Raw genomic sequence first — 11,864 nt, 5'->3', positions numbered from 1 at the left:
TTGGAGGCTACAGGTCTGGATGAAAAACAAGAGCCAAAACAGAGAGGTTCAGGAAACCAGGATGCTGAGAGCCAAGGGGACTGAAGCCCTGATATACTCAGGGCAGGAGCAGCAGGCCCCTGCCTTGGTGGCTGGTGACAGACCTGCAGGGTGAGCTGGGGAACCTAGAGAGCTGGCCAGACTCCACCTGCTTCTCCAGCCTTCCTTTCACTAGCCCCCCTCCACAATCCCTGCCTTCCAGTCAGACTGTCAGCTCCACACAATACCTCTTTCCCCTATTTTTGTGCCTTTTGCAAATGTTCTTTCCTCCTGGAGTACCTCATTTCTGCACTCCAGCCCCATCATTTTTCTGCCAAGTGAATTAGAATGTATCCTTCAAGTGGACTAAACTTTGCCTTCTTCCACACAGGTGAAAATAACTTGGTGCTCAGTAGAGGCACCTCCTTTATTGCCCCAAGCCTTGAGGTTGATGGATTGGAAATGATGGAAAAGAGGAAGTGGAGGTGAGGATGGCTCTTAGGTTTTTTACCTGAGTGATGGAAAAGTTGGAATTTCCAACTAGTGAGATGGGAGGCCTGTGGGAGGAGAAGGTTTGGAAAAGTCGATCGGGAGCAGAGTTCTAGATTTACATTTGAGATGCCTAGTAGATATCTAAATGGGTATGTGTATATGGTTGATATACAAGTTTGGAGTTCAGGGCAGAGGATCAGTCTAGAGTCTTGAATTTGGGAGTCATCAGCTTAAGGTTGGTATTTAAAACCACTTTTGGATGAGATTATCTGTGATGTGGCTCCCCATGCCCTCTGCTCTCACTGTTCCTGCAGTTTGACTGTATGTATTGGTATCCTTGAGCAGATTACTTCACACTGTACTGTGATACCTGTGTGGTTGATAAATATTTTGAAAGATTACCCAATGTATTTGCTCCTTGGCAATTCCTCCAGCACCTCAAATCTCAGCCTCTTCTCTCTTTAAAATTTAGACTTAGTAACTCAGGGAGGAAAGGACACAAAACAAACAAGCAAACAAAAAATCCAAGCAAACAGAAACAAAGGGTCAATTTCTTGGCTTTGAGTTTTCAAATTTCACTTTTAAAAAGCTAAGGCAGGGAGGGGAGGGGCAAGATGGTGGCATAGAGAAGAGTGGAATTTAGCTAGTCCCCTGGAGCAACTAATAAACAACCAGGAACAACTAGTAAATGATCTGGAATAACTGCTGGGAGACAACTGTGACTATCCCCACATTGTACACCAACCTGGATTGGGAGGAATGCCTGAGACTGCAGCATAAAATCTGTGAGTAGAAACTGCAGAACCGTGCTGAGAGCCCTCTCCCCAAACGGCAGGCTGAGCTATAAGACCTTGCTGTAAAAGAAAGCAGCAGTCCCGGAGCAAGTGAATATAGCTCAGCCCAGCTCCAACTGGGGTTTTAATTAACAAATGTGGACTGCTGAATATAAGCTACAAAGATAAACAAACTCCTAACAAGCAGACAAAGGCTTTTAGAGATGAGTGACTTTAAAGAGACAGAAAACTCCTGTGCCCTAGGAAAGGGAGCCCAGAAGAACAGGTGCTCTCTCTGACTGACAGGTGAAACTGGGGGGCCATGGACTGGCTCTGATAGGGGGCTTTCTTTCCCTTTTTCTCTTTCTCAACCTGAGTGGCTCAGTGGTGAGAGTCTCAGCCATTTTCAGTTCGCAGTGCTCTGAACCAGACAGGAGAGGAGATAATAGAGTCAGAGAGACAAAGGAGAATTCAAATGCAGAAGATAACTCCCTAGAAGGTATATCTTCCCTGAGAGGAAGGAGGTGGGACCCAGCTCTAGTGCCAGCCTTCCCTTCAGAACTCAGACCCCAGAGTCTAGGGGAAAACAGCCAAAACAGAAACTAAAGGGGTCACATCTCCTTACACCAGTCAGGAGCGACAGGCTGACAGGTGCCACCTGCTGGGCAGGTTAGGAAAAGCACAGCAGCTAGAGACCTCACAGGAAAGTCTGTCAATCTCTGAGACACAACCACAGGGAGACTTGAAACTGAATACAACCCCATTCTGAGACCTGAACCTGTTCTTGTCTGGGAAAATCTGATTAGAGTAACCAAGGAAACCAGATGCCTAGACAACAGAAAACTACAAAATATGCTAGGAAAAACGAAGATATGGCCCAGTCAAAAGAACAAACCTACACCTAAATTAAGATACAGTTGAGAAATTGTTTCACTTTAATGAAACAATCAATTAAAGATTTTCAAAGAAATTTGCTAAATCAATTCAAAAACCAAATCAATGAGTTCAGGGAAGATATGGAAAAAGAGATGAAGGATATAAAGAAAACACTGGATAAGCATTAAGTAGAAATCGAAAGTTTGAAAAAACAACTGGCAGAATCTATGGAAATGAAAGACACAACACAAGAGATGAAAAATACAATGGAGACATATGATAGCAGATCTCAAGAAGCAGAAGAAAACACTCAGGAACTGGAGAACAAGACACATGAAATCCTACACACAAAAGAACAGATATGGAAAAGAATGGAAAAATATGAGCAACGTCTCCGGGAACTGAATGACACATGAAGTTCATGAATGTATGTGTCACGGATGTCCCAGAAGAAGAAGAGAAGGGAACAGGGGCAGAAGCAATAATAGAGGAAATAATCAATGAAAATTTCCCATCTCTTATGAAAGACATAAAATTACAGATCCAAGAAGTGCAGCGTACCACAAACAGAATAGATCTGAATAGACCTATGCCAAGACATTTAATAATCAGATTATCAAACGTCAAAGACAAAGAGAGAATCCTGAAAGCAGCAAGAGAAAAGCGATCCATTACATACAAAGGAAGCTTAATAAGACTATGTGTGCATTTCCCAATAGAAACCATGGAAGCAAGAAGGAAGCAGGGTGATATATTTAAGATACTGAAAGAGAAAAACCGCCAACCAAGTATCCTGTATCTGGCAAGACTGTCCTTCAAATATGAGGAAGAGTTTAAAATATTCTCTGACAAACAGACAATGAGAGAGTTTGTGAACAAGATAACTGCTCTATAGGAAATACTAAAGGGAGCACTACAGACAGACAGGAAAAGACAGGATTGAGAGGTTTGGAACACAATTTTGGGTGACAGTAGCACAACAATGTAAGTACATTGAACAAAGATGGCTGTGAGTGTGGTTGAAACAGGAAGGTTAGGAGCACATGGTACTGTATAACTCAGTGAAACCTAGAGTGCTCAATAATTGTGATAAAATGTCCAAATATGTATTTATACGAGGCAGAACAAATGAATGTCAACCTTGCAAGGTGTTAAAAGTGGGGTGGTATTGGGGAAAAAATACAATCAATGCAAACTAGAAATTATAGTTAACAGAAAAAAAAAAGCTATGGCAGAGGAAAATTTAGGGATATTTGTTTTTCCTGTTCCTTTGTTTTATTTTATCTGGAAATGTATTTTTAATTTTTTAAAATTTTTTTTTATTTTTCTATAAATAAAGTTAATTTTAAAAAAGCTATGTCAGAGAAATAGTCTGGAAACTAATATGCTTAGTTTTTTTCTGATTTTATATATTTATATATATCTCCAAAATTTTCTATTTTAACCATTTTTAAGTATACATTTCAGTGATACTAATTATATTCACCATATTATGCTACCATCACCACCATGCATCATCAAACTTTTTCCATCATCCCAGACAGAAACTCTGCCCATTAGGCAAGAATTCCCTATTCCCCTCTACAGCCCTGACCTCCCATCTCTAGTAAATGCAAATCTACTTTCTGTCTCTATGAATGAGCTTTTTCTAGATATTTCATGTAAAAGGAATCACACAATATTTGTTCTTTTGTGTCTGGCTTATTTCACTAGACATAATGTTTTCAAGGTTGGTCTATGTTGGAGCATGTATCAGAACTTCATTTCTTTTTACATTGAAGACTATTCCCCTATATGTTTTACCACATTTTGTTTATCCATTCATCTGTTGATGGATTCAATTCATCTGTTGATGGATACTTGGGTTGTTTGCCAACATGCTTTTGATTTGCCAGAAACAGGTCCTTGAAAGAGAAAAGGTTGTTTGAAATTTTTACCTGGAAGATTTGCACATGAAGAACTGGCTCAAATAGGAGGGCTGCATAATGAAGTTAGAACAGTTATCAACCCCCCTTATCCCCCACTGTTCTAGTTTGCTAATGCTGCCAGAATGCAAAATACCAGAGATGGATCAGCTTTTATAAAAGGGGGTTTATTTGGTTACACAGTTACAGTCTTAAGGCCATAAAGTGTCCAAGGTAACACATCAGCAATTAGGTACCTTCACTGGAGGATGGCCAATGGTGTCTGGAAAACCTCTGTCAGCTGGGAAGGCATGTGGCTGGCATCTGCTCCAAAGTTCTAGTTTCAAAATGACTTTCTCCCAGGACGTTTCTCTCTAGGCTGCAGTTCCTTGAAAATGTCACTCTTAGTTGCACTTGGGGTATTTGTCCTCTCTTAGCTTCTCCAGAGCCATAGTCTGCTTTCAATGGCTGTCTTCAAACTGTCTCTCATCTGCAGCTCCTGTGCTTTCTTCAAAGTGTCCCTCTTGGCTGTAGCTGCTCTTCAAAACGTCCCTCACAGCTGCACTGAGTTCTTTCTGCTTGTCAGCTCATTTATATGGCTCCAGTGATCAAGGCCCACCCTGAATGGGTGGGGCCATGTCTCCATGGAACTTATACAATCAGAGTCATCACCCACAGCTGGGTGGGGTGCATTACAAAGAAACACTCAAAGAAATCTAATCAACACTGATAACGTCTGCTCACACAAGATTGCATCCAAGAATATGGCTTTTCTGGGGTACATAATACGTTCAAACCAGCACACCCACCCCCAGGCCACACACCCTGAGGAGATAAGAATACTTCCTGGGATGGGTAAGAATGTGGAAAGACTTGGAAGGTTAGAGCCAGAGAATTTGAATGCTAATTGTGGGGTTGGGTGGGATAGAGATAAAGCAGCCATGTTCTCTAAGTTTGAATACTAATGGAGTGGGGAGAGGGAGGACATGTAAAAGGCCAAGTGTGGATACTTATTGTTTAGTTTGCCCAGGACCACCATTTTCCTGGTAACAAATCCTTTCTGTGGGAACAGCTGTATTCTTTTATGACACTGTCCCTCGAGAGCCTTGATTGGGCCGAGGGTGGTCACCTGACTGTACACGGACCAATCAGAATCCTTTCTCAGGATTTTTAAGGTGAAACTTAGATAGCCAATTCTTATTTGCTGATAGAAGCAGTACGATGTAAAATTGTCAGCAATCCATTTCTGCCATGTGAAGGAAGAATATTTGTGATGAGAGAGAATGAAGCTAACATATACAGAGGAGGAAAAATGACTCAATTTAAGGAAAGTCATGGTGGTGTTTGGGTCTCTGGTTTCAGCTCTTTCTGACTCCAGCCACAGCCCTAAGCTTCCTGAGGTTTGTACCCCTCAACCCCTCCTGCGCCAAGCTTAGTGCCTGGCAAATGGGAGTGAGTAAATAGATGTGCCCTGCCCTGTGTCCCAGTTTATTGGATCCGAGGTAGACCTGACAATTATGGGCCTATCAGATTCTCTCCCTGTAAGCCTGGAATTGGGGCTTAGAGCTGCTGGTCAGTGTCTCTGGGTCACTGGAACAGACATAATACAGACCACAACCGAGGACACCATGGCCACAGCCATGTTAGATGGTGAACAGGGAGAAGAAGAGAACAGTGGAATGATAAAAGGGAGACGAACAAAGGCAAGAACACAGACAGAAGGAGCAACTGGAGGGCCCATAACCCTGGAAAGGCCCTGGACACTTTCCTGACTAGCTGCTTCTGTGAGAATCCCGGTTTATTCCACAGAATTCTCTTTTTTGTCTAATCTAGTTTAAATAGATTCTTGCTACTGACAACTCAATGACTATTGACCAACAGCATTTGAATCCCCTCCAGACTGTGAGCACCTTGAGGGCAAAACTGACTCTGTTTATCCCCTAATTCTGGAAGCGAAGCCTGGACAGGACACCTAGTGACGGGGTGAAGGAACAACTGATATCCACTGAATAGCAGGGCCCTGTCCAATATAACTGTTTCCAGATTCTGGAAATATTGTTCAAGAGTTTTATATAGTGAAGTTCCAAGCATTCTCTTTTGGCATTTGAGGCCCCAATCCCCACTTACCCCTGGGTGACTTGGGAAGGCCACTCTATCTCTCCAAGCCCCAGTTTCCATAGTTGTAATATGGGGATTGCAGTTCCCACTTCTCAGAATTGATGTCGGTATTGAGTGAAATAATATGTGCAGAAGGGTGGCACACAGGAAATAGTACATGAATAGAAATGATCATGATTCCTAACAGCCTCCAGTGGGGACTGACATTGTTCATTCAAGAAATATTTGTTTAGTACCTTCTATGTTCTAGAGTGGTAAATAAGAAAGACAAGGCTTGTAAGTTGCCTGTCTGCATGCAGCTTACAATCTATATAGAAGGAAGTAACTTTTATTGAATGCCGTCTTTGCACTGCTTCCTCTGGATCATGGTTCCTCTTGATTTGGGAGGGTACCGAATGAGCCACTCTTTGGGTCTGTAATTCTGTAGTGGCCTCAGTGTGATAAAGCAAGTCTGTGTGTTGCCTACGGTTTCCTAGTTTCAACAGCATTGTTTGTGGTTATTGCATGTTTATTTTTCACATCCATCCAAACTCTTGTGAAAGAGAACCAGGTACATTTACACACCTGTCCCACAAACATGCTAATCCCACCTGCCTGCCTTGTGCTACTACAAACATCTGTGTTCAATTTGAGAGCAGAGATCAGATCAAAAACTGTGCAGATCAGGGAAAAATTTCCATTTAGCCAGCAAGACTGATAACTGATGAGATTTTACCCTTGCTCTCTCAAGGCAGAATCAATCCATTCTAGTTCCCACAAATCAATACAGAAAACAGCCCTAGGAGTAATGATATATTTATTAATTGACAGAACCTTCAAGGAGGGCTAAAGAGGAAAAAAGTGAACAGTGGAGATCTAAGCCTCAGAAACTGCCTGAGTTGGTCCTCGGTCTGCCTGGGTGAGACCCGGTGAATATCGAGGACCGGCTCTCCAAATCGCTCTCCATCACTCTCCCCTCTTTGGGAACAAGTACTATTCGTGGCATTGAACTTCCTCTGGGATCTCATGTCTCATGTCTGAAATACACCGAAACTTTTTTAAAATCCTACTTGCCTTCTTCCCTGATAATGAAACAGTGGTTTTGATTTGCCTGGCAATGTGACTAGTTCCAGGAAGTAGCCATGATTACCAAAGCCAATTTCCCAGTCTCCCTCGCAGTTAGGAGTAGCCATGTGACCTATTTCTAGCCAGTAGGATCTTAGCAGGTCTTCTGGGGTGTTTCTGGGAAAACTTTTTTTTTTTTAACATTTTTGTATTGTGAAATATAACATATATACAGTACAATTTAACAAGTAGTTAGCAAATTTCAAAGAATACTATGGGTTACAGTTCCCCAATTTCAGCAATTTCCTTATGGTGAAATACAGCATATATACAGAAATGTGATAACTTTCAAAGTACAATTTAACAGGTAGCTGTAGAGCAAATTTCAAAGTATGTTATGGGTTATAGTTCTATCATGTCAGTTATTTCCTTCTAGCTAGTCTAGTACCCTAGAAACTAAAAAAAATATATTTATATAAAGAGTCAGTATTTGTAATCCTTTGTTAAATCCTATCTTGTCTATTGCTACCTGTCTCTCTCGTTTCTCAATCTTCAGGGGTATCTGGGCAGTGACCCTTCTAACATGTTCGTATTGAAAAGGGGTGTTGACATTATGGGGAAGGGGGATGCATCTGGTTGATGTTCTTAGAGAGGCTGTTGCCTCTGGGTTTTGGGACTTAGCTGTCATAGGGATACTTTGGAGGATTTAAGTTTCTGAAAAGTAAATTAAGTGAGTAAAACTTCTGTAGAGTCTCAGATAGGGACCTAGGTATTCTTTAGTATTTTGGGGACTACTGTTATTAGGGCTTGGCATACCAGGGACATTTGGAATATCTGGCTGGAGCTTGCATAAGAGTAACCTCCATGACAGCCTCCCAACTCTATTTGAATTCTTTTAGCCACTGAAACCTTATTTTGTTACCTTTCTTTTCCCGCTTTTGGTCAAAAAGGCATTCTCAATCCCTCAATGCCAGGGCCAGGCTCATTCCTGGGAGTTGTGTCTCTGGGGAAGCTTCTGATTTCCTGCTTCCTTCTTAAAAAGGGAGGCCATGATATCTGAAGCTGAAAGAGCCATCCTGTGCCTATAAGGCAACAAGAATGAGGATAAAAGACATCAAGCAGAGGATGTCAGAGAAGGGGGGGAGAACCTGTTCCTAATGGCATCATTCTTACAAAATTAGAAGACCGAAGGCAGATGATTCCTGGCCAGTGAAATAAATGCCTATTGCTTAAGCTGTTGGTTGGGTTTCTGTTATTTATACACAAATTCCTAAGTGATACAGGTATGGTAAAATAGAAAACCCTTTGGAAACCCTCCTCTACCAGACATAACCATCATTAAACTGCTGACGTTTGATATATATTTTTCTAGGTGATTTATGCATATATTAATACATATAAAATTGATGCTTTCATATAATAAATGTATTCTATTCTGTAACCTACTCTCTTTACTTACTAATATATCATGGCATATTTCTATGTCAACACAGCTTTTTTTAATGTTTCAATCTTCTACTGATAGACATTTAGGATATGTCCAATATTTTCTCATTATAAGCATGCTGAAACAATTATTCTTGAACATACATCTGAGTGCATTTGTCTTATTGTTTACATTGGCTAAATTATTAGACATGGACAAAGGGTAGGCAAGTATTAAATATTGATACATCTATCTATTAAATAAATATTTATTGAAGGGCTGTTATGTATGGCACATTTGTGCTTGGTGAACAAAATAGATATGTTCTCTACCTTTGTGGAACTTCTGGTCTGGTGGGAAAACTGACAGTTGAGCAGGCAAACAAATGGTGGACAGTTATAAATTGTGTTGAGTGGCATGAGGGAAATGCGCTGATGTGGTATGAAAACAACAATAGGAACCTTCCTAGATAGGATGACCAAGAAGGCATCTGATGAAATAACAGTTAAGCTGAGAGCCAGGCCCTGAGTGCTTTTAGAGGCAGCCCCTCAGGAAAGAAAGACTTTCGATATTTAAGAATCTAAAGAAAGCCACTGTGACTGGAGTGAATGGAGGAGGGGGATTGCGGACAGGTGAGGACTAGACAACTCTGGACCTTCTAAGCCATGTTGGAATGTTTGAATTTTACTTTATGGAAAGCCACTGGAGGTCTTTAAGCAAGGGAGTTACCTGATGTGTTTTATTATTATTACTATTTTTAATGATCACTCTGGTTGCTATTTTTCATTTTTGGATCTGGAGGCAAAGTCAGGTGGCTGGTAAGAAAGATGTTGGGGTGGCCTAGGCATGAGAATATGGTGGTTTGAAGTAGGGTATTAGCAATAGACAAGTATATTAATGGATAAAACAGAGTTCATAAACAGGGAACTTAATAGAACATAAAAGTGTTTATTCCTACACTAATGGTTCAGTTTTATTTACTGTAGTTTTGCACTATATTTTAATATCTGTTAGAATAATATTTCTTTGTTATTCTTCTGTTTCAAATGTTTCCCGGGTATTCTCCTCTATTTATTTATTGTAGCAACCCGTGGCCTAAACAAAACAGGCCTGCAGATCTTTGGTACACAGCAGTCTTCATGACCTAGGCAGCTAAATGTTTAACCTATTGTCTTTCTAAGCCAGTAAAGAGAAAAAGGGTAAATTGACCTTAAAATGTAACTTCATGCAAGCAGGCAGGAAATGAGAGGCTCTTAGTCTCACAAAAATAGCAAAATGTAATTGTTCAAGTGTTATTCTAGTCCTTCCTTCACCACCCCCCAGGTCAAAGTAACCTGTTCCTGCATCCATGCTCTCCCCACCCTTAGGAGGGACTTTGTCTTAAACCCTTATAAAAGGCTTTCTGCCCTTTTTGCAATGCTTGGTCGTCCTGCCTGTGAACGCGATGCCTGCCCGGCCTGAGAGAGCCGTCATGATCTCTCCACAACTTCTTACCCTGTAAGTAAGCCCCAAATAAAAGTTCATGTATCAGAAAATGCTCAGTCTTCTTTGGCTTTTGTACTGGCATGGCCCTCTTGGACTGTGACATTTATCAAGATAAGTTTTAAAATAATTTTGGCTTATACCCTCTCACTGCATCCTCAGAATGCTTCTTTGATTTCAATTCCACAAAATTTAGAAATTGAGTTGGGGAGTGTGCCAGTTTGAATGTATTATGTCCCCCCAAATGCCATTATCTTTGATGTAATCTTGTGTGGGCAGACTTTATCAGTGTTGATTAGATTGTAATTCTTTGAGTGTTTCTTTGGAACGTGCCCCACCCAGCTATGGGTGATGACTTTGATTGCATAGTTTCCATGGAGGTGTTGCTCCGCCCATTCGGGATGGGTCTAAGTTGAGTCCCTGGAGCCATATAAATGAGCTGAGGGACAGAGGGAACTCAGTGCAGCTGTGAGTGATGTTTTGCAGAGGAGCTACAGCCAAGAGAGACACTCTGAAGAATGCCCAGAAGCTGAGAGAGGAACTGCAGTTTGAAGACAGCTGTTGAAAGCAGACCCTTGCTCCAGAGAAGCTAAGAGAGGACAAATACCCCAAGTGCAACTAAGAGTGACATTTTTGAGGAACTGCAGCCTAGAGAGGAACGTCCTGGGAGAAAACCATTTTGAAACCAGAACTTTGAAGCAGACACCAGCCACGTGCCTTCCCAGCTAACAGAGGTTTTCTGAACGCCGTTGGCCATCCTTCAGTGAAGGTACCCAATTGCTGATGTGTTACCTTGGACACTTTATGGCCTTAAGACTCAACTGCGTAACCAAATAAACCCCCTTTTATAAAAGCCAATCCACTTCTGGTGTTTTGCATTCTGGCAGCATTAGCAAACTAGAACAGGGAGATATGACATCTTTGCAATACTGAGACTTCCAACCCAGAGATTTGTTTTGTTTTTCTATTTATTAATGTCTTTTAGTCCTTCAGTCAGGCTTTAGAGTTTTATTTCTATTGGCCTTGCTATTTCTTGTTAAGTTTATGCCTAGGCATTTTACAGTATTCATTATTAATGTAAATATAATTTTAAAAATCATACTTTCTAAATGGAAACCACTGGTATTTAGTGTAGTATTTGGGGGAACATTAAGTAATACCTCCCTTCCTCTACTGAATTTGAAACAAACTGAGATGTAGATTTAGGAAAGAGACATGAGGAGATAAAAATATTTTCATTATTATTTCATTATTATATAATATGAATTATATATTATTTCATATATATTGAAATATAATGAAAAATATTTTCATTATGATTGATAAAGCTGATTAGAAAACATAACTTTTGATTTGTAGCCAAGCAGACTTGCTATATTTCCCCCCTGAATTGGCTAGATTTACCTCTACTAGTAACAGGAAGTGCTGGACAACAGTATCCCTTTGCCCCAGAAACAGGTCCACTAACCACATAACCACATGAAAATATTTGTTCTCTGCAGATAGCCAAATCCAAAAAGAGAACTCAGAAGCATCTGTTCTGGTCCTCCCAAATTTACCAGTCAGTCACTGCTTTTCCCCTAGGGCAGAGAGAAGCCAGGAGTCTTACTCTAATGCAAGCCCCTCTAAATGGAAAAGGAACCTTCTCCCTTAACATTTACGAAAACCATTGATATTGATATTTAACTTATAACTGGCTACTGTACCAAAGTCTTTAAGATTTTAGTTGCT

Source organism: Choloepus didactylus, chromosome 10 (genome assembly GCF_015220235.1).
Source record: "Choloepus didactylus isolate mChoDid1 chromosome 10, mChoDid1.pri, whole genome shotgun sequence".
NCBI lineage: Eukaryota > Metazoa > Chordata > Mammalia > Pilosa > Megalonychidae > Choloepus > Choloepus didactylus.
Note: the sequence above shows the minus strand (reverse complement) of the source record.